General features: G+C 36.4%; 1 long non-coding RNA gene across 1 annotated transcript in view; it reads right to left on the bottom strand.

The window, feature by feature from the left end:
- The window catches only part of LOC147651670 (uncharacterized), a 31,701-nt gene extending 12,000 nt beyond the window's left edge, over positions 1-19,701 (bottom strand). The window contains exons 1-4 of the long non-coding RNA XR_015273717.1: positions 19,659-19,701; positions 9,951-10,040; positions 9,545-9,768; positions 7,732-7,986 (exon numbers count right to left, since the gene is read on the bottom strand). This is a non-coding gene — a long non-coding RNA (uncharacterized LOC147651670). The remainder of the gene's footprint in view (positions 1-7,731; positions 7,987-9,544; positions 9,769-9,950; positions 10,041-19,658) is intronic.
- Positions 19,702-19,948: the final 247 nt, after the last annotated feature.

Raw genomic sequence — 19,948 nt, 5'->3', positions numbered from 1 at the left:
TTAAATATAATAATAGTAATAATGGCAATTAAAAATTAGAATAAAATTATAACAAAATTATAATAAAATTATAATAAAAGCAACAATAACAATAATAATGGAAAGGCAGTGTAGAGGAATGAAGAAAAGAAGAGGAACAGGTGATGCACAATACAATAGCTCACCAACTCTCTCCCGGCTGGGGGCTTCTGGCCAAAGCCTTCCTGTTTATACACTGAGCAAGAAGACATTTTATATCATACAAACTATCATATTTATATCATATAAACTATCCCTTTGGCCAGTTTGGGTCAGCTCCCCCACAGGTTTCTTGTGTACCTGATCACTGGCAGAGCATGGGAAAATGCAAAATCCTTGATTTAGAATAAACATGCCTTAGTGACAACTAAAATATGAGTGTATTATCAGCCTTGTTCCCATACTAAATCAAAACCACAGCATTGCACCACAATCTAAGACATAATTTAACTCCATTGCAGCCAAAATCAGGACTACTTAGAGGACTTAACACTCCAACCGGACATTTCAGAAAAAAATCCCAAACAAATAACCTAACAATAATTTCAATTTATTTAGTGATTTTTAAATACTTATTTCACTATTTGTTTTTCTCAATAAAAAATAATTAAAAGATCAAGTTCCAATGCTTTTTTAGTACATGGAGAATGATAGCTATTCATACAGCAATTAGCTGCTTCAAAATATTTTCTAGGGGAAGAATATCTCCTTCATCCACCATGGGATTATCTGTATTCAATTTCACTTGATTTTGTCTCACTTTTATCATGTATGTCATTCCACCTGCCAGAGAAGTTGAAATGTCTATCAGAATATGGCAATATATATGTAAGAACAATAGGTCTGGGTCTTCTTCAGTAAAAACTACTGAAAATACACTCTTACACATCTGCTGGCTGAGAAGAAAATGATAATTCTTATAAGATACACATTTTTCAGTTCAATAAAGTATGATTGGCATAGCATGATTTAAAGAGATATTGAAACAGGTATCTCCTGATAAGTAACTATCAGTGCCTCACTTAAGCACAGCTCATCCAGGACAGAGAGAGGAAGGTCAGGATGTTGATCCGTTTGAGCCCATTCTTTTAGGAAAAGGTTTATTGATGAGACAAAGCTCATTACTTTTTGGAAGGGTAAGGGAAGCATTTCATGTCAGGATGGAAAAAAGAGAGAGCAAATGAGTGAAACACAGAGCTGAAATGACACCTCTGAAAAAGGAATGAGGATGCACTTCCTCCACGAGTACTTAATAATAAGAGCAAATAATAAAAGTGAAACCAAATACATTCAAAATACTGAACCAGACAACACTACTTAAATACTAACCATTTACAAATTGACATTTTTCTTCTTAGTTTTTAAGGCTGTGAGGCTTTCTGGGAAATAAGAATCTATATGGATCAGTGCAGGTGTTTTTTGAGAGAAGAGATATATGGCAAGTTGCATACTGTGTGGAACTCTGCTCAGAACCAAATTTATCAGGCTATTATTGCCTGTAAGCCATAATATGAAAAAAAAAAATAACAACATGCAGTCCATTTTTGTTTGCATAGATGAAATTAACAATTTTCACACTTTCTGCATCTTCCTGGGCAAATTGAACCCTGAAGCTTAGTCTTGACAGTCTCTTAGAAATAAAGCATTTATTTCAGCTTTCATATTAATGCCTTTATCAGATGAAACTTTTACTTAGTCATATTTATATCAATTTAAGTAACAAGCTTAGTGACTCAGCTTTCTAGCAGGCTATCACCTGCTTTCTTGCCTTTAAAAAAATGAGAGCAATTATTTGTGCTTATGAGAACAATGGGGACAGCAATGCACTAAAGACAAAAAATATATGAAATTAGCCACACAAAAATTACAGAGAAGGTATGACTGAAATAAATGATCTCACTAACAACCCATTTACTGACCTGCATCTTAAATTACTTACTTGGGTAAATGACACAGCACAAAGACAATCTGAATGACCCACTTGGCTTTCAACTCATCAAAAATGTCAGCTGAGCTCATTTGTTGAGGAATTCTGTCCATATTGATCATTTGCTACAACCCTCAGTGCAGTAGAAGCTTAGCAAGCATAGAGTTTAATTTCATGACAACATTTATTTTTATAAAGACACAGATTTGCTTGAGTCTTTGCAGCATGATCCCTTAGTTTGAGATTTAGAAGTGTCCAATTAACTGGAAAAATATAATTTAAAATGTACAAAAATTCCACAGTCTTAACTGGAAAAGATGGTGTCAGGGACAGGGGATTTTTTTTCCTAGTTTTTACATAAACCTGTTGAAGCCAAAATTTAATAGTGTAAATTGGCTGCTGTACAAATGTTATTTGACATTAAAACAAACCCAGATTTCTTGTGCAATGGGATGATAGAAAATACAGACACATTATATATTAGTTTTCAAAACCAAAATTTGACTTACAGAAGTGAAAGCACTATACATGAAGGGGAGAATAATGTGACCGATTTGAATGAGTCCCTGGTCTTTTCAATCTTGTTACCCTGATGCTGCTGCTGAGGCACCTTTCTTTATGAGTTATTCTATTTGTATGTGGATGAATTCTTCCAGCAAACATCCTTTGCACTAAGTAAAAATGAGATGTTAGAACCATTACAATGTAGGTAGAAGGCTACTCTTTAGAAAAGACAACAAATTCAGCAGAGCAGTCGTTCTAGCACTTATTAAAACTTTTCAAAATGTTGATTCTTCTCATATCCCTAATTACTGAACCACACTTCTTGCATCCTGACAGATAAACCTGTTTAAAATTCTTGAAGGGGCTGAAGAGAAATGACGTTTCCAGCCCAGAGCACCTTCCGCCACATCTCTGACAACAGTCAGCTCAAGGCACTCTGACCCCACAGATGATTATCTGTGCATTGACAATGCTGTCTACAAAAAATGCCAGAAAATTAGCACTTCTGAATGCCTGTTTTGCATTCTTCAAGTACACTATTAGGATTCTTTTGTCAAGAGAAGCATGTTACATCATTGTATTCATAATAAATGCTCTTTGATTTGTATGACTTTGTGTTTGTAATAGACCCAAACAAAGATCTCATTTGTTCTGCTGGCAAAAGCTAATCTGTACAAGGATTTTTTTTATTATTTTCTGCAGAAACTGCCTTTCTGAGCCTAGAGATTGGGTTAGCTAAAAGCTTCACATTCATTATCTTTAAGGTACCATGTTAATGAAAGGATTTTAATCATTGACATTGCTTTGTGAGTTATTATTACACAAACCCCTGCTGTTGAGTAAGACAAAATTAACCCAGCGTAAGGGGCATTAAAAAAATCACAGCTAATTAGTAAGCTAACAGGAACAAAGAGAATGTATAACGAAGATGTTGAGAGGAAGACGCATAAAATCTGTAGCTTCCATTCCAACATTGATCTTTCTGTATGGAAATCTTTTTTCTGTCTGATTTGTTCCATTAGTCTTGAACATTTTTATGTTTTGTAATTAGTTTTCTAAGCCACAATGTCTCACTTCTCTCAAACTGTGGAAATCCAAAGGCTCATAATAGAAAATGGAAGATATTTAAAAATGCTTTTAAATTATTTCCCTAGCGATCTATATCAGAAACATAAAGTAATTCTCTGGATTATTCTGGGAAATTATTTCCTTATTCTCTTCTGTTCTCCATGAATTGCAGAATACTTTAACTAATCTAGCCAGGTTCCTTTGGAATAAGCCCTTCATTTTAATGGATTCATACTATTGTCCAGGTTGTAATTCCATATGGAGCAGATAAATGAAGCTATAGGTTTAAATCACTGCATGGCTTCCCTTCCACGCTCCTAGTCATGCTGCTTTCCAATGGGCATCACATCATTGTGCTGATGTAAGAGCCAAGGATGAGACAATCAAATCACAGAGAAGTATTCATGCTGGGTGCCATTTGCTTATAATTGCTCTTTGTAAGTTATAGTTTCAGATAAAGCTCCCAAAATGGAATGAAGAGAAAATAATAATTAAGTCTGTTTCTCTTTTTGAGCCTGACAAAGGCTTTAAATTTTTTTTTTTACGTGTTTGCCCTTCTGTTCGCTATTCCACATGTGCCCCCCTTCTCTCTTTTGTTCATCAGCCTTTTCAGCCTGATAATTAAGACTCAAAATATTTGCTGCAGTTGTTTTTTTTTTTTTCTGAGACATCAATTGGTTTGTGTTATAAATGTGGAACAACAATCATCTAGTTCTCTTGTGTGCCAGTAATTTAGTATTTCAATAATCTCCAATTGTTGAAAGGTTTAAAACAAATCAACTTTTCTAGCAATTTCCTTTTCTTTGTGGGAAAAAAAATGTGTGAACATAACAGTTACAGCCTATAGTCTTATATTTTCCTTTTTTTCCCTCCTTTTTATTTTGTGAACTTTATGAGGGAATTAAAACACAGGGCAATTGCATGGCATAAAACAGAAGACTCACTTCAATAAAAACATAACATTCTTGCACAGGGGCAGTTTTTACAACCAGTATCATTTCTTCAGCTCTGCTAGTGCTGAATAATTCCATTAACTCTTTCTCAAAATTTCAGTAAAATAAATGAAAGGTAGTATCTAATATATTAACCAATAGGCAGTAGATTTTCATAAGTAGAATTTTCCATGGAAGGATATTACAATGTTTTAAAAATATTGGCTTACCAAGACAAAAAACTGTAAGTCAAAATTGTGGTAGGTCTGTGACATATACAATGGATCCAGGAAAGGCAATGACAAAGCTGGGATGTTAAGCACCCCAGAACACATTTTAGAACTATGAAATTTATTCTATTTCCATTACCCCTGGGCAATGTTACTCTCTCCACATTATCAAATATTTAGGGAAATGCCTGAGTCACTTTTTGGGAGATCTGTGGATATTAATCAAGCCAATTATCTAAAATGGATTTAGCTATCCAGTTTATGTAGCACTGAAACTGTTTTACATCACTGGCCTGGTCAAATAAATCAGTAATAACTCTCAGAACAGAACTAACCTCACAGTCTTCGCTACCAGTACATATTTGTTTTTTTCATTCAACCTTGATACTCCAGGAATAAAATACAGTTTTTCCTACATAACAAGTTTTCCTGTAGCACAATTTTCAGAACACAGAAAAGTAACACAGAGGATGTTCCTAAAATTATATTAAAATCCACAAATGATTGAGCTGAAAACCTAGGAAGGGCTTTCAAGCTGCAGACGAGAGAGAGAATGTAGAGTTCTCTGGCTCCTCTAGAATTTGGAAGCAATTCATTAGTCCAGTTGAGAAACGTCTGCAGTCACAGAAGACAGAATTCTGTCTCATGCTGTGGCCCTTCCCTGTGTGCAGCATCTGGCTCCCTAATCCTGGAAATGAGGAACCCTCCAGGGACTGCAAGATAACAAAGCTACTCAGTAACAAAAGCTCTGCCTCCAGTCACTATTCCTATAATGCCACCCACTCTCCAGAGAGATTACAGCTTCTCTCTTAACAAAATATTGCTGTACTGATGTGGTCAGAAGTCCTTGGATAATCCCAAACAATTCACAAGCTTCTTTCCAAATTTTATACAATTCTGGCAAAGATTTCCTATGCCTTTTTTCTAGCCACCAAAATGGTTCCTTTTACCTCCTTGCACTATATCAGTCAGCTTAATGTTGACCTGCTGCAAATCTTGCAATAAAGATTGAAACTGCCAGTAGCTTCAGCTGTAATAACCCCTACTTAGAGAGTTCCATATGCTGCATTTGAATAAGCATGAACAGAAAATACAGAAATTCATGGAAGGAAAGGAGCTGAAGGAACTTTTCAGATGTGCACAGCAAATCTCTGTTGTCTATGGAATGTCATGTCTTTAGTTATGGTAGATGATATGTATTTATGAAAATTAGATACAAGTCTATCTATCTGTAAGTGTGGATGTGCATTTGCCTGTAAGAATTGCATAGGAAAAGTGATTAGAAAAATAAAACTATCAACCCTGGTCCATTTGTGTCTTTCAGTTTCATATGCTACATGAGTATTTACTCAGGATTTTGTTCTGATATCTGTGGAAATTGTATGCATGATATAATATATAAATTTGTTGCTTATAGCAGAGGGATTTCTTTCCTTCTCAATAAATATTACTAAAGCTAGTGATTGAAATCTGAAATATAGAGATCAAGACAATACCCTATTTGAACAGCTACTTCATATTGTTTTAAATGTTTTGAGCTCTGTTTCTTCACCAAACTTATGTTTATGCTTCTATATTATCTTGCATTTAAGTCTGTTGTTGAGTAGAGCTGAAATTCCATTTCTGTCTTTTCTTTTTTTAAGATGCTTTCTTACTATTTTAATGCTAAGAACAAGAAAAGAATTTCACACCACTTCTTTACATCTTATACAAATTATTTACAAAAGTTTTTGAATTTTCATATTTGCTCTGCTTCTCTACAAAGCAGTTATCAGACCCCATTGTGAACACTTTGGAAAAACACAGTCTGGCTGACAAATTAGTAGTATTTGGTGTTAATATTACTAATTCAACATTTGAAAAGGCTGCTCACTGGGGAAAAATGACATGTTCTCTAAGTCACAGGAGAAACTAGGGAGATAGTTAATGGGTGTTGGCTGTGCTGCACATATTGTGCACGACACTGTTCACATTGCAGCTGACTGACTGCCAATAGACGTGGAAGCAGTTGTCAACAAGATTTATTGTTAGTTTCACATCTATACAGCTAGAGACAAAAGGTTGAAAGAATTTTGTGAACTTTAGTCCTGGCTCCTACTGAACAACAGCAACACACACTGATTAACATTAATGCTCTCACTGAAATAATTTTGCAGCTCTGGAGGTTTTAAAAATCATTTTCTTGAAAGAGCAAAATCCCTACAATCCTCAGTAGTTTTTTTTTTTTTTCTGAGATAAATACCTGACTGAATTCAGTTCTACCTCATAAAATAGCAATTTTTGCAGTTTACAACTGGTTTTGGAAACCTAAGACTTAATAGAAGAAGTAGGGTGCACAAAGTAATTAAAAAGTAACCACTGAGGAGGAGCAGATGCTTCTTACTCAAAATTACAGGTTGTAAGGAGAGAGAGTAGGGGGTCTGGGGAGAGGGTTTGGAGAGGGGGCAGTGGGTCATCTATGAACACTTTAGAGTTTAGCTCACCAGTTTGAAAGACCACAACATCTCATTATATAAATGTATGAATTCTGGTGGCATAAATTTCAAGAGATCCTTTTGCAGTTTCTGTTCCTGCAGTTTGTGCTTCTAGACAATGTTTTTAACCTAGCTTCACTAAGACAAAATGATTTATATATATTTTATAACCATATACATTCTAACTTCAGAAGGATAGATTTATTTACCAAATGCTACATAATTTAAGCAGAAATCAAGACTCAATATCTCAGGGATTTTTATGTCTAGCCAGAGCAAAGGGTTTGTGTACTTTGAATGATAAAAGTATTTTGAAGGCTCTTAGAATTGTCTTGCTTGAATCTCTACTGTATTTATTTCTTTGTCTCAGATAGAAATCAACTGAGGTGAATTTAATTACATTTTTTGTTGTTGTTGTAGAAGACACCTCTAGCTCTGGAGTCTTCTTATCTAATAGTTTGAGACTATGATACACGAGACAGACTGACAGGAAATAACCAGCTGTATTGTTTCAAACAATGTGCTGCAAAAACACTCTTAATTGGAGGGGAGGATGTGACTACAATTAGAGGACTTACCCAGTGCTACTGCATGTTGCTGCACCCTGTATCACGGTCTTGGAAAGCAAACAGGAAAGGTATTTAGGCACATGCAAACACATCCCAGCCAAACAGCTGATAAAAGTCTTCATGTTCATTATTTTATCCACCAAAGTGGCCACAGGTTATTGTAAAATCATAAAATAAAATATTATCTCTTGTCATCCAATTGTAGGTGGCATTTCCCAGCACAGTTGCAGCTACTCAGAGAATCATCTTGGTAGTGAAGGACATCTGGATAACAGACAGCACAACAGCATCAGAATATGTAGAAAATAGGACAGTAAAAATTTATGGCAATTCTGGATTGGAATGACTCTAAAGTGTCCTAACATGTATTAGAAAACCTGACATTTCAGATAAGCAACCAGTTTATCTACACACTATTTACAGAGCAATCACATTTTTTTGCAGGAAGAGAGCTGAAATTGTAATGCCAATTTAAAAAAAAAAACAATAAAATTCACTACTAAGGAGAAAATCAAAACAGTTTGAAACAGTCTTCTGATATTCAGGCAAAAATTATTACAAGGTACAATATGGGAAAAAGTCTGTACATGTCCTTGTGCAAAGAATTAATTGCAACTTTTGTGTTGAGTGATCCCAAAAATTAGATTTAACATTGTATTGTGTTTGCATGGCATTGATTTGATGGGGGGGGGAGGGGGGAGGGAAGGATTTATCTTTCTCTCTCCATTTTAGGATTTTTCCCGTTTTCCAAAATGTCTACCATTTTGTATTATTCTTCATAAACTTCTGTACTCAAATTTAGAAAAAAATGCATTATAATGGTGTATTTGAAAATATTATTATAAATATCATCTACATATGGGTAATATAATTTCTCTTTCACATAGGCTGAGAATTCCTAGACTTAACTAGGAACTTAACTCCTGTTCCTGCATGCACACAGAGAGGAACTGCCTACACAGTCTGTCCACAGGGTCACTGACAAACAATACACCCACAGGGAAATTTAGTCCCCTATAGCCAACTAGCTCCTAGAATTAGCAGAAATGTAAATATTATGAGGTGCTGTGAAATCATTGACGATTGCTCTCTCTGAGAGCACTCCCAGAGCTTTAAGAGAATCAAAAGGTATTACAAGGGTAAAGCAGACTATTTACAAGGGTAATTTCTGAGGAAATGATGCCAGAGGATGAGGTACACGCTGCACTGTGTAGTGCCCAAGACAGACCCCCTCTGCATCCTTCATTCTAGCAGTTTTGTGTTCTGCACATGAAATAGATGAAGACTGGCTACAGAAGGATAGGCTACAAGAAGTAGCTCAAACTTAGTGATTTTGGATGGCAGAAGTTTCTGTAAATTCCTTTATTCTGCAGAGACTCAAATGCAAAGCTTCGCCAGATTTGTCTGAACAGTAGTGCAGACTGACAGCAGGACTGAAGTGATACCTTTCTTGGTCCTCTCCCTGGGTAAGGACACAGGGTACTACTTCAGTCATAAGCAAAGCTTTCTCTGCCAAGGCTTAAAATCCTGTCTTCCTTCAAGGCTTGCATCACTTGTATCCCAACATTTAAGTGTTCTTGTTCAAATGGGATAAAGGTTAATTTTGAAAGACCTAAGGAGTCAAATCCTATCTCCTTGAACATTACTGTGAATTAAAGGGTAGAAACACAGCAGTCTGAAAAACAAGTTAATTTGTTGGACCATTAAAGATAATTTGTATGAGTAAAAATACAATTGTTCAATTTACAAAGAGGTCAGTTAAGGTAACGAATGATTTAGGAGAGTAAAAATTACTAGGTGGCTAAACAATAAAAATATTTACCATGGCTGTTTTCAGAGATAGCGTTACAGCTCTCTCTCATCATGCCTACTTGATAAAAGCAGTAAGGGAAGAGCTATTTTAATTACAAAGAATCAGTGCAGCACACTCCACTGTTTGGCAGTTGGATGGAATTAGTGCTGAGTAATGCAGAAAGTTTCCAGAGATGACATCTTCATTAGTGAGACCATGATGTCCCACACTGACTTGCTTGTAGGTCCACCAGGCTGAAAAACAAACACTATAGGTTAACCCTACAAACATCATGAACAATTTTGCTGGGTGTTTCCTGAAGAGAAAGAAGAATTATAAAATAATCTGGTGACTTATGCAGACAGATATTTCCCTTTCTCCCATACACGTCAGAGGCATTCATCTGTTTGATGTGTGCCCCTTACCCACTGCTCACCTTTCATTTCATGTCTCAGTAAAGGCCTGGTACAAATTAAGGTAGTTCAGAGCATATCCCTGGGTTTCTCCATCTCCTCAGTTAGCAGCCCTAGGACAAATTAAAGTTTCACAGATGCTAGGAGCAGAGATATTATAGCAAAGCCTTAGTGCCACTACAGATAAGGTTACGATAGCACTGCCATTGTAAACACCTGTTCACAGTGGCCTATAACTTCAGGCTAAAACTTTCTCTCAGGCTGAAACTGGGCATATTTGGGCTCAGCTTGGTAATGATTTTCCCTGTCTCTTCATACCATTTTGATTAGGTGTTTTTGATGTGAGAATGCAAACAAATATATGTCTCTGGTAGTTTCAAAGGGCAATGCAATGTGTTTCTTCCATGGAAAGCCTGGAGGCCAGGATGTTCCCGTCATGCTAACAGCCATTTTATTGTCCATCATTTCCCCCCAAAATATAATTTTTAAAGTGACAAAATTTACATTTTTTCCCCAAAAAGCATTCAGAGCAGCTAGGGGATGTGGTCCCTGCCAGTTGGCTCTGTAGGATGTGCTGTGTTCCTCTGAGTCTCAGGAGCTCACCAACACTCTGCAGTCCAGGCCTGTCTTTGTTTAGGTCTTGGATAAAACCCTCCTTTGGCAAAGCAGCATTTTTGGGAGTTCAACATATTAACCAAAACTTCCATAGTTTGGAATGAGGAAAAAACAAGTGCCATTGTATAGCACACAAATCTCATTATTTTAATGAGGCATTTATTCTAATTGTCTAATTTATTTTGAATTATACCTCATTACTAAAATCCTGCATTTTTGTTCTGATCTTTAATGAAGGATGTAATGAAATCCCTAAATACTGTAATGTCTTTTTTTTTCCTGTGGCCTTTCCCTCCTATAAAGTTTAGAATTTTTGCCAAACATTATAATTTTTCATCAGTCATCCAGAGCAATAAAGTACAAAGTCTTGCTTGCATGTCTGTCTCTCTGCCTGGCTCCATTCATAGTAATATCTACTTCAACAGGTACTTAAAACAATAAAAAAACCCCAATAAATTATAATAAAAACAATAAATTACTGTAATAAACCTGTTGAATGAGACAAATTTTGTGTTACTTTTTGTTTGTATTTCTCATGCACCAAGATATATGATGAATTATTCTATCACAAGCAATGCATAACCACGGAAGCAAGGTTTTAATGAGCTGAGAGGATGCTATATCTATCAAAGTATATTTTTTAAGAGTCAGACTCACAGTGGGCAGACTACAAAAAGACAAAGAAATGAGAACAGGAAGAGGGGAGAATAAAAAAATACCAACATTTGGAGAGGGAATATAAAAATGATTGGACTTCAGTTAGTCTTGATATTTTTCAAAATTTATTTCTAATTTCCCTTGTGGATTTAATTTTTTTCCCCAGCATAGCCTGGGCACATTGCAACTCCTTGATTGTTCTGGAACATGTGTGGTATGTATATTCTTCAGAGTACCAAGCTGCAGTGAGCCTGCTGTGCACATTCCTGGGCACAAGTACATGATGGCTTTATGTCAACTAAATCTCAGAGGCTGTGGGGAACCACCCTGGTTTTATCTTTTTATCTTTTTTATATTTTATATTTTTTATATTTTATATTTTTATTTATCTTAGATGGGAGACATTCAGATGGGGCAGATATAGACAGCAGTGGGATGCATGTGGAAGGAGGTAAAATGCTTCTTACTCTGGTCACCCCATGTGGAAAAGTGGAAAGAAGCTAAAGGCAAAATCAAGTAAAAATGAATGGCTGTTTTTTTTTTTTTTTAAAAAAAGAGCCCATGAAGAGGACAGGATAAAAATTATAACTATAAAGTCAGAGCAAGAACTATAGGAAATTTTTAGATGGAACATACCCACCAGGAAGCCACCCCGGAACAAGGAAGCAATGATTGGGGTGCCTGCATCCCAACCCTGTGAGTCCATCAGGGATGGACTGGAGAGCCCCAGGATGGTTCTGGCCCTTCTCCCAGGACTGGGACACCACAGCAGCACTGGATCAGCAGGAGCTGATTCACTGATTTACTCAGCTCCTCAGCAAAGCAAATTGTCTGGGCTGAGCTCGGTGCTCAGATTAGATTAGATTAGATTAGATTGTTACCAGTGCTTGAATTTACATCTGGCTCGGGTTTCTCTGCATTACACTGCAGGCACTTTTGCTGGGTAAACCTACAGAAAGATTGCAGAAACACAGTATTTAGATAAACTGTACATCTGTGGAACTCTTTCTAAAAAATACTATTGTGTTAATAGTATAGTGAAATAAGGCTCCTCCCAAAATACTGGATACACAGACAGCAGGAACATCCACAATTACCTTACAGAGAATGAAATAATTGCAAAAGGTATAAGGGAGAGATATTATTACGCTTCAGGGTATAAACCTCAATTTAAAGTTCCCAATACACTGCTGGTACAGGTAAGGTTTGGATGACAATCATGTATGGTATATTTTTTATTCCTAACTGGACATACTGATTAAAAGTACTTTTCCTGTGCTTGTTGTAGAAGAATATTTTCAGTATATATAAGCTATCATTATAAACACTACTTAAAAACCTGAGTCAAATGTGGTGAAGAATAACTTTTTAAGTCAACACATATATATATACCAACAAAATTAAAAGAAACCCAAACAATCAAGCAGTGCAAACCAAAATCCCAAAAGTTGTGAATGTTTAGCATTCAGTTTCAAATTCCAACTCACAAATGTTGGCATCTATCTCAAATGTTACTTTACTAGTGAATAGATTTATCTGTTATGGTTATGTCAGATGACTGTATGGTTACAAAAAATATTCCTTGAAGAGATGGATGCTATTTCTTCATTGTAAGAAGGATTGGTCATGGTTCAGCAAGACTGCAAAAATAATTTTAATTTAGACATGGGCTGGTGATAATTGCTAGTGATTGAATGCCAATGAGTGAGAGAGAGAAAAAATACCGTATAATGACAGATGATGGTACAGGAAAGTGCTGGTTACACTGACACTGTATCACTTCATCAGACGTTATAAATTGAGGGTAAATTAAATTAGGTTAAATATACGGTTATTTAACAACACTCAACCAAATATTTCTTTGCTGGATGGCAAATAAGGCTTGTATTTAACCAAAGATTAGTGCATTCCAATTCTAATACCAATGCAGTTTGTTTTTATAGGACGATCTAAACAGCACTTTATGTTGACATTTCTATTGCCTACTTAATGAAAGCATATCAAATATGCATGGCAAATAAATAGTGTGTTCCACATAAACCTTCCCTGCATACCCCCTATCTTTTATTCTTTGAAATATATTTGTTCTAATAAAAATGCATATCACTGCAATGTAACTAAATCTTATTTTCATTTTTTCCAGACAAGAAACACAAATCTAGATCATTATAAGTACGGCTGCACTACTGCTTTAAAACACAGCCCTGAGCTGTACCTCTGCCTCCCTCTAAAGAGACTGCCTGCTGAGAAATACCCTTGTGACAGAACAGATTAAGACTATCTGAAACTCCTTAATCTACTGTCCATGCAGACAGTGCTGCTGCATCGCACATGAGGCACCAACAGAAATCAGACCTGGCAGCAGATGCTGACACCTTCCTCAGCCTGCACGGCTGAACTGCTCTCTGTGCCCAGCCGCAGCACAGGGACCTCGTTTGGGAGGCTCTGGCAAGTTCTAGGAATGGGGGGGGGGGGTATTCCAATACAATGTTCAATTTTTCTGTTTAAATGCATAACGTGAATAATACTATCAAATGAAAATGTCTATTGTACATGTCTCCTGGACACTTGCACATAAGTCTAAAGATACGAGAATCATTGCAATTTTCATTTTGAGTGATGTAATTAAATCTATCAGTTTCTTATTTGGGTGCCCTACTTGCACACAGAACAGGAAACTCCTTTTTATGTGCAAATATATGAATATAAAGACATTCATTATTAATTATTATTATTATTTTAATTCATAAAAGCTTTAAAAAAATAATCCAAAGATTTTTTTTTTTAAAGAAAACACAAACATTGTATTTTTTTAATCTTCAAGTGCAGGAACTACAAAACCCAGACTCCTCAGATCAATGGGAATGTTTATTCCTGCACATCTTCAGATTCTGTTATTTTATAAAGGAGCTTTAATGCTTAGCCCACCTGGTAATTCACTTTGGGACATCTTTATATACCACTGACAGTAATATGGCTCATTTGGGGTGATTAACTTAACCCCCAGTACTGCAAGTGCCTTGCAACATTACAGTATCTTTCAAGGAGTAGTTGCAATGTGAGAAAATTGCCCGTAGGATTATTTGCAACAAGGAACCTGTGAAATGTAAAATAAAATTGAAGACTATAAAGTAAAACATCAAGGATACCTAAAATATTAATAGCCACTGCTCCAAAAATTAATTTTGAAGAATTGAATGAGAGTGGAAATCACTAATTTAAAAACAGATAGCCTTGGCAAAACAAAGTCAGAAATTTAGAACAAACAATAGATAATACAAATTCAGTGTATACATACTATGGAAAGAATGCAAGCAGTACTAGCAGCTCTGGTAGCTGAGGAAGTCTGGGACAGAAATGCCTGATCAAGCAGGCAACTAGATCTATACAAATGAAAGAGAAAAGCTGCATTTTGTTGCATTTAGGCTATCGAAGAGAAAGAAAAACAAGTGCTCTTTAATCCATATAGTTCTCTGTTACACTTTCATTCTAATTGAACCCAGACAGAATTTGTGGGCAGAAGGATTTTAGTTTTAATTGAAGAATTTGGAGCCATTGTCACGCTGCTCTAAATCATGTTTTCACCCACTCTCTGTGGGACAAACCATGCTGCAAATTTCAGCTGGGTTTCTGTGGGAGATTACAAGCTTCAAAGGTAACATTTAGAAACCTGTTTCTCTTTTGATACATACTTTTTCTTTTAATAAATTTCAGAACAAAGAAATAAACTCAGATGAATCATAAAGGCACAGAAAGTAGGAGGAAAAATCTGTAGTCTTGAATCAAGCCCTGATTCTGCATGAGAAATGGCAGAGCTTTAGGTTGGATTCATGTTTAATCTTCTTACTGAAGCATTGTCCCAGAGATGTTCTGATGTGCACCACTGCTGCTTGGAGCCCCAAAGAGGGCCAAGGGCAGGAGCAAGCAGCACATGGGTCCCTGGGGCTGCTGCTGCCCAGGGCTGCCCAGCCTCTGTCCCTGCTCTGCTGGGGCTTCCCCAGGCACAGGATTCACTTGTTGTGTGAACAAAATTCAGGGCACATTCCAAACTGTTCCAAGGAGCACCTGGGAGTGAGAGTGGCAGGACTGCTCTGTCCTGCCCTGCTCTTGCTGGTGAGGGGTGAGTCCAGGTCACAGCCCTGCTGAGAGGCTGTGGCTCACTGAAACCCACCATCGCCTTTGGAGCATCTTCAACCTCTTGTTGCCAGGGCTGCTCGGGGGAACCGCTTCAAAGTCAGAAGTCCCCCGTGATAAGGCATTAGTGCATGTTCTACAGCAAATAACATGGTTTTGGTTGAATGGGAGCTGACTTAATGGATAAAGAGGTCTTTTTTAATCTCTTTTAATTCCAGGGATGCTTACAGTCTATAGTACAAGATGGTGAAAACTTGATTTCTTTGGGGAGTTCCAGTGCTTAGAAATGTCGAGAATTCTACCAGCTGTTTCTAAAACAAGAGAAGAGCTTTCTGTATTAAATATTCCAGAATGAATACTGTAATTCTAGATGCTGGGTTTTTTTTAACCTGTGATTAATATATCACAAGACCCTACTAATAATCATATTCACTTATGAGTCTTATATCATGAGTGTGAATAAAAGAATTAAAAAACCCAGAATTGATACTGCACTTCTAGTTTCTATTTAAAAGTCAGGGAAGGAAGTTCTTTCAAACTGACCTATCCATCCAAGCAGCAGATGAAAAAACAGCACCAACAGCTACTTTCAGATGACTTACTCTAAACACCAACAGGAATACAATACCTTTAAAAGCAAGGTGCTTTTGTTCTTCTTTGAGATACAACATGTAGAGCAATAAGGTAAAGGCACCTAACAGTGAATGATTCACTTTCCTATAGTAATGTCTGGAGCCCGTCTTCATTGTGCCCTGCTTACAAGGTAGCAGAAATCGCCTTTGAAATGACTTAACTGAATCACAGTGATTATTCTCTGGATAACCCACAGCAAGGCTGCTGCATCTTCTCTTTCCTTCCTTCTTCTACAAAGGGAATCTTCCTAAAGAGCACTAAATTTCATTATATCGACAAACTTGTGATCCCATCTATCCTGTATGGTTTCTTTGGACATCCAGCTACCAGGGATCATTCAGAGCAGCAGCAGAAATTTAAATCAGTGTGGGCTGGGGATTAGACCCACCTTTCACCACTGTTGCAATGAAGGCATTTTGACTCCAGTTACAGAAATCATCAGGAAATTGCAGTGCCTCTGTACTGAGCTTTAAGAACAAAGTTATTCTTCACTATAAAATAAAGCTTGGCTGAGCCAAACTTGATAGTTTGGTTTGTAACTTGATAGTTAATGGTTTCCCAAAATTCTCTTCTATCTTCCTGCTTCTATGTATCATGAACTATCTTGCCAAAAGTGTTTCATCCAGTGAGAACAAATGAGTGACCTTTGTAGTGAAATCTGTCATAACTACGCTGTTCAAACAGACATTCTGGCAAAAGAGTAGAAAAATAAAAATATCCAGACATAATGCTGCTGTTAAATGAGGACTAAATGACTACTGGCTGATTATTATTAATTTCACTATTGATTTCTGAAATCAATTACTCCATGTATCCTACAGATGCTGGATTCTTTACTCAATGAATGTGTACAGCAGGATTTCCGTAACAGAAGTCAGTGCTGATTTTTATGAGCAGTGCTTCATCTGCTATGAATATAAACTTTTAAAAAAAATTTTTTTTTTCCTTTTCTTCTTTTCAGCTTTACACCTAGTACCAGAAATTTGGAGGGAGAGTTGCTTCTTTCAGCTGTGAAATACTGTGTCTTGGCAGTCTCCATTCTGTGGAATCATCATCCTGAGGCTGGTTGCCACGGTTGCCATGAGCAGGCACATGGAGGGCTTTCAGCAGCTAAATAGTTTGGAACTGCATTAGATACTGATTCTTTCACATTTTCTTTGGGAGTGGTGCTTTATGTGAGGCTGCCTGGGCTAGAATGCTCTCACCTGAGCTGGTGGCTTGACTGGCACTTGAATATCCACTAAACAGGGAGGGTAAGGAAAGACAAGTGTCAGCTTTGAGAACATATTCAATACTTATACCAGTACATTAATTTTTTACCATCTGGGAAAGCTGGCAAAAAAAGGCTTAAAACTTGGAGGGGTTTTGTTTTCTTTTATTTTCTGAGTATTTCCATTCTATTTGGGACCATACAACTCTGTGACTGTAAGAAATCTTGCTGAAGTACATGACACTTCTATCAGAGTTTGTAGTTATTTATCTTTTGTGTGTGTGTTGATAACAGAACTATTTATTACAGAAGCCTAGAGTGTCTCTTTGAAAAGAAATTACCAAACATTCGCTTTGTACAAAAATATCCCGTAAAAAGATTATTTTCATGAATAGCAAGACCTCACTTCAATTTATATATATCTGTTTGCAATTTCTAAAGACACTTTTAGATAGATCTCATTTCTATGAGGATTTGATAAGACAACTTTGTGGAAATAATAAACAGATTCTGTTTATAAAGGACTTGCTAACTAGTTCTCAAAAAAGGCTTTTATGTGTGAGATCTTTTTCTTTGAATTGATCTTCACTGGGATAAAACTATCACCTCTTATCACAGGATCCCATTCAGTCCATATGTACTTGATTTTGCCTGAATCCAGATAAAAAAGGAAAAACTCAATGTTTCTTGGAACACTAGGTGATGTCAGTATAGTGACATTTCTGCTAAAGTTCTTGTTTCCACCATTTCAGGCTTCTTGGGGAGATCTCATGAAGTTGCACCTACAATGTCAGACTTTTTTTCAGTATTCACACCTAACTACTTTATCAAGGAAGGAGGATCTGAACTACTTTTCTCAGTTTTCCCATTGTCCTTAATAAGGATTGCAGAATTTATGTACTGAGAGAAGCTGAAAAGTTCAGAATTTCAGAATTACAGGAAGCCCAAACTCCTATAAATAACAGCTTAATGTGATTGCATGGGTAAATTGACAGCCTTCACACACAACTGTTGAAATACTCGATAGGAAGAGACTCCAGAAGTAACAGGCAAGTTTCCAGTGCCTAGTTCACTATGTTCAGGAGAAATGGACAGGATGTTTTATTCTGAAATGCCCCTAAAGAAGAGCCTGATACTAGATATGATCCTACAACTGGCCAGTCTTATTCTGCTGCCCATTTCCACTCAACTCAACCATCAAAACTATCATTTGTAATTTGAGAAGCTGATTTATGTAATCTGATTCACACAAATTTAAGGCATACGAAACATCAGTCTTACTTTCCCATTGCATGCAGAATTTTGAATTGTAGGTCCTCCTGTAACTAGTTTAGACCAATAATAAATTCTTTCCTCTGCTCAAAGACCTGGAACAGGATAATGTGAGGCAGTGGGAAAGAAGAACCATCCTGGATTGCAGGTTCCTTTCCCACAGCAGGCAGCTCTGAGTAACTTTGAAAGTTTCAAGCATGAAGTCTCCAGCATCAAAGGTTACTGAGGAAATTTTCCTGCACCTACATCTGTTGCTATCTGATCTGACTGTCTGGGACAGACTCAGGAAATAGTGCAAAAACACATGGCCCAAATATTCTCAGAGCTGTTATCTCTAAAATATTACAAAGGAATTGCAGTTCAGTGATAAAAAGAGTAATAAAATAAAAAAAAAAGTTTTCTTTTAAAAGCCCTTTTTTACCACTGCAATTTGTGGAATAGAAAATATAAAACAGTTTACCATATTTTAACAGATACATCATGTTCCCCAGCATCAGAATTACAGAGGTATAATTTTTGTATTTATAACCTCTATCCTCATTTGCAGTGAAAATCTTACATATTTCTTTTAAGAGATTTCACTTGGAATACTCACCTGCCTTGCTATTTTGCTTTTATTTATTGCTATTACACACTTTATTCTATTCCTTCTATGAAAATAAATGGCAAATGACTAACTCATTATACAAGATCTCATAAAGCTCTCACATTTCCTAGGAAAAAAATGGTTCTATGCTAAGATTGCTACTGACAAGCACTTTTTTAATTGCTAGAAATGTATATGCAAAGAATACAGTAGATCTTAGCACTGATATTTCTGCTGAGGCTACTGTAATCTTCTCTGTATCAGAAGTCAGTGCCATAATTTTGTTCTCTAGAGGGTATGGCTTGATTAGGGCAGTCCCATTGTTTCATCTGAAGTCTTAGCAGATTAATACTTTCATCAGGGCATCAATTTGTCCCACTTTTCTTTTTGCTGCTCTCTGTGAGTGACACAGCCAAAGGAATGCACCTCTTTAAACTGTCATTCAGTTTAACTCCTCCTCTGCAATTATACTCGCATGCATAATACATCATAACAAATTGGATTTTGCAAAGAAGCAACAACAGAAATTACATTTGCTTGTGGCATAAGATAGAAACTGTTTTAATAGAGAAGGGGGGGGTGTTAGCAAGAGATGAAGAAATCTAATGACTTAAAACCACTTACAGAAAACAGTTGCCTTCTATTTTCCCAAGGTTTCTTCTTCCTCCTTAGCATAAAGACCAATTGCAAAAGGGGAATGGAAGAAAAAAAAAGGAAATATTAAAACAAATTAAAGAATTTTTCAGTTATCAAAGGCTCCACAAAATTGTACAATGCATTTGTGGTTTTAGCAGAAAAGTTTGCTTCTGGCTTTAGAGGTGGAATATAACTGCCTTACTTCAAGAAACACTGTTTGTTTGAGTAAATATTATAACAGAGACAACATCAGGTGAAAAAACACATAGGACAAATAT

Source organism: Cyanistes caeruleus, chromosome 9 (genome assembly GCF_971803275.1).
Source record: "Cyanistes caeruleus chromosome 9, bCyaCae1.hap1.1, whole genome shotgun sequence".
Classification (NCBI taxonomy): domain Eukaryota; kingdom Metazoa; phylum Chordata; class Aves; order Passeriformes; family Paridae; genus Cyanistes; species Cyanistes caeruleus.
The sequence above is the reverse complement of the archived record's forward strand: the minus strand, read 5'-3'. Positions and strand labels throughout refer to the sequence as shown.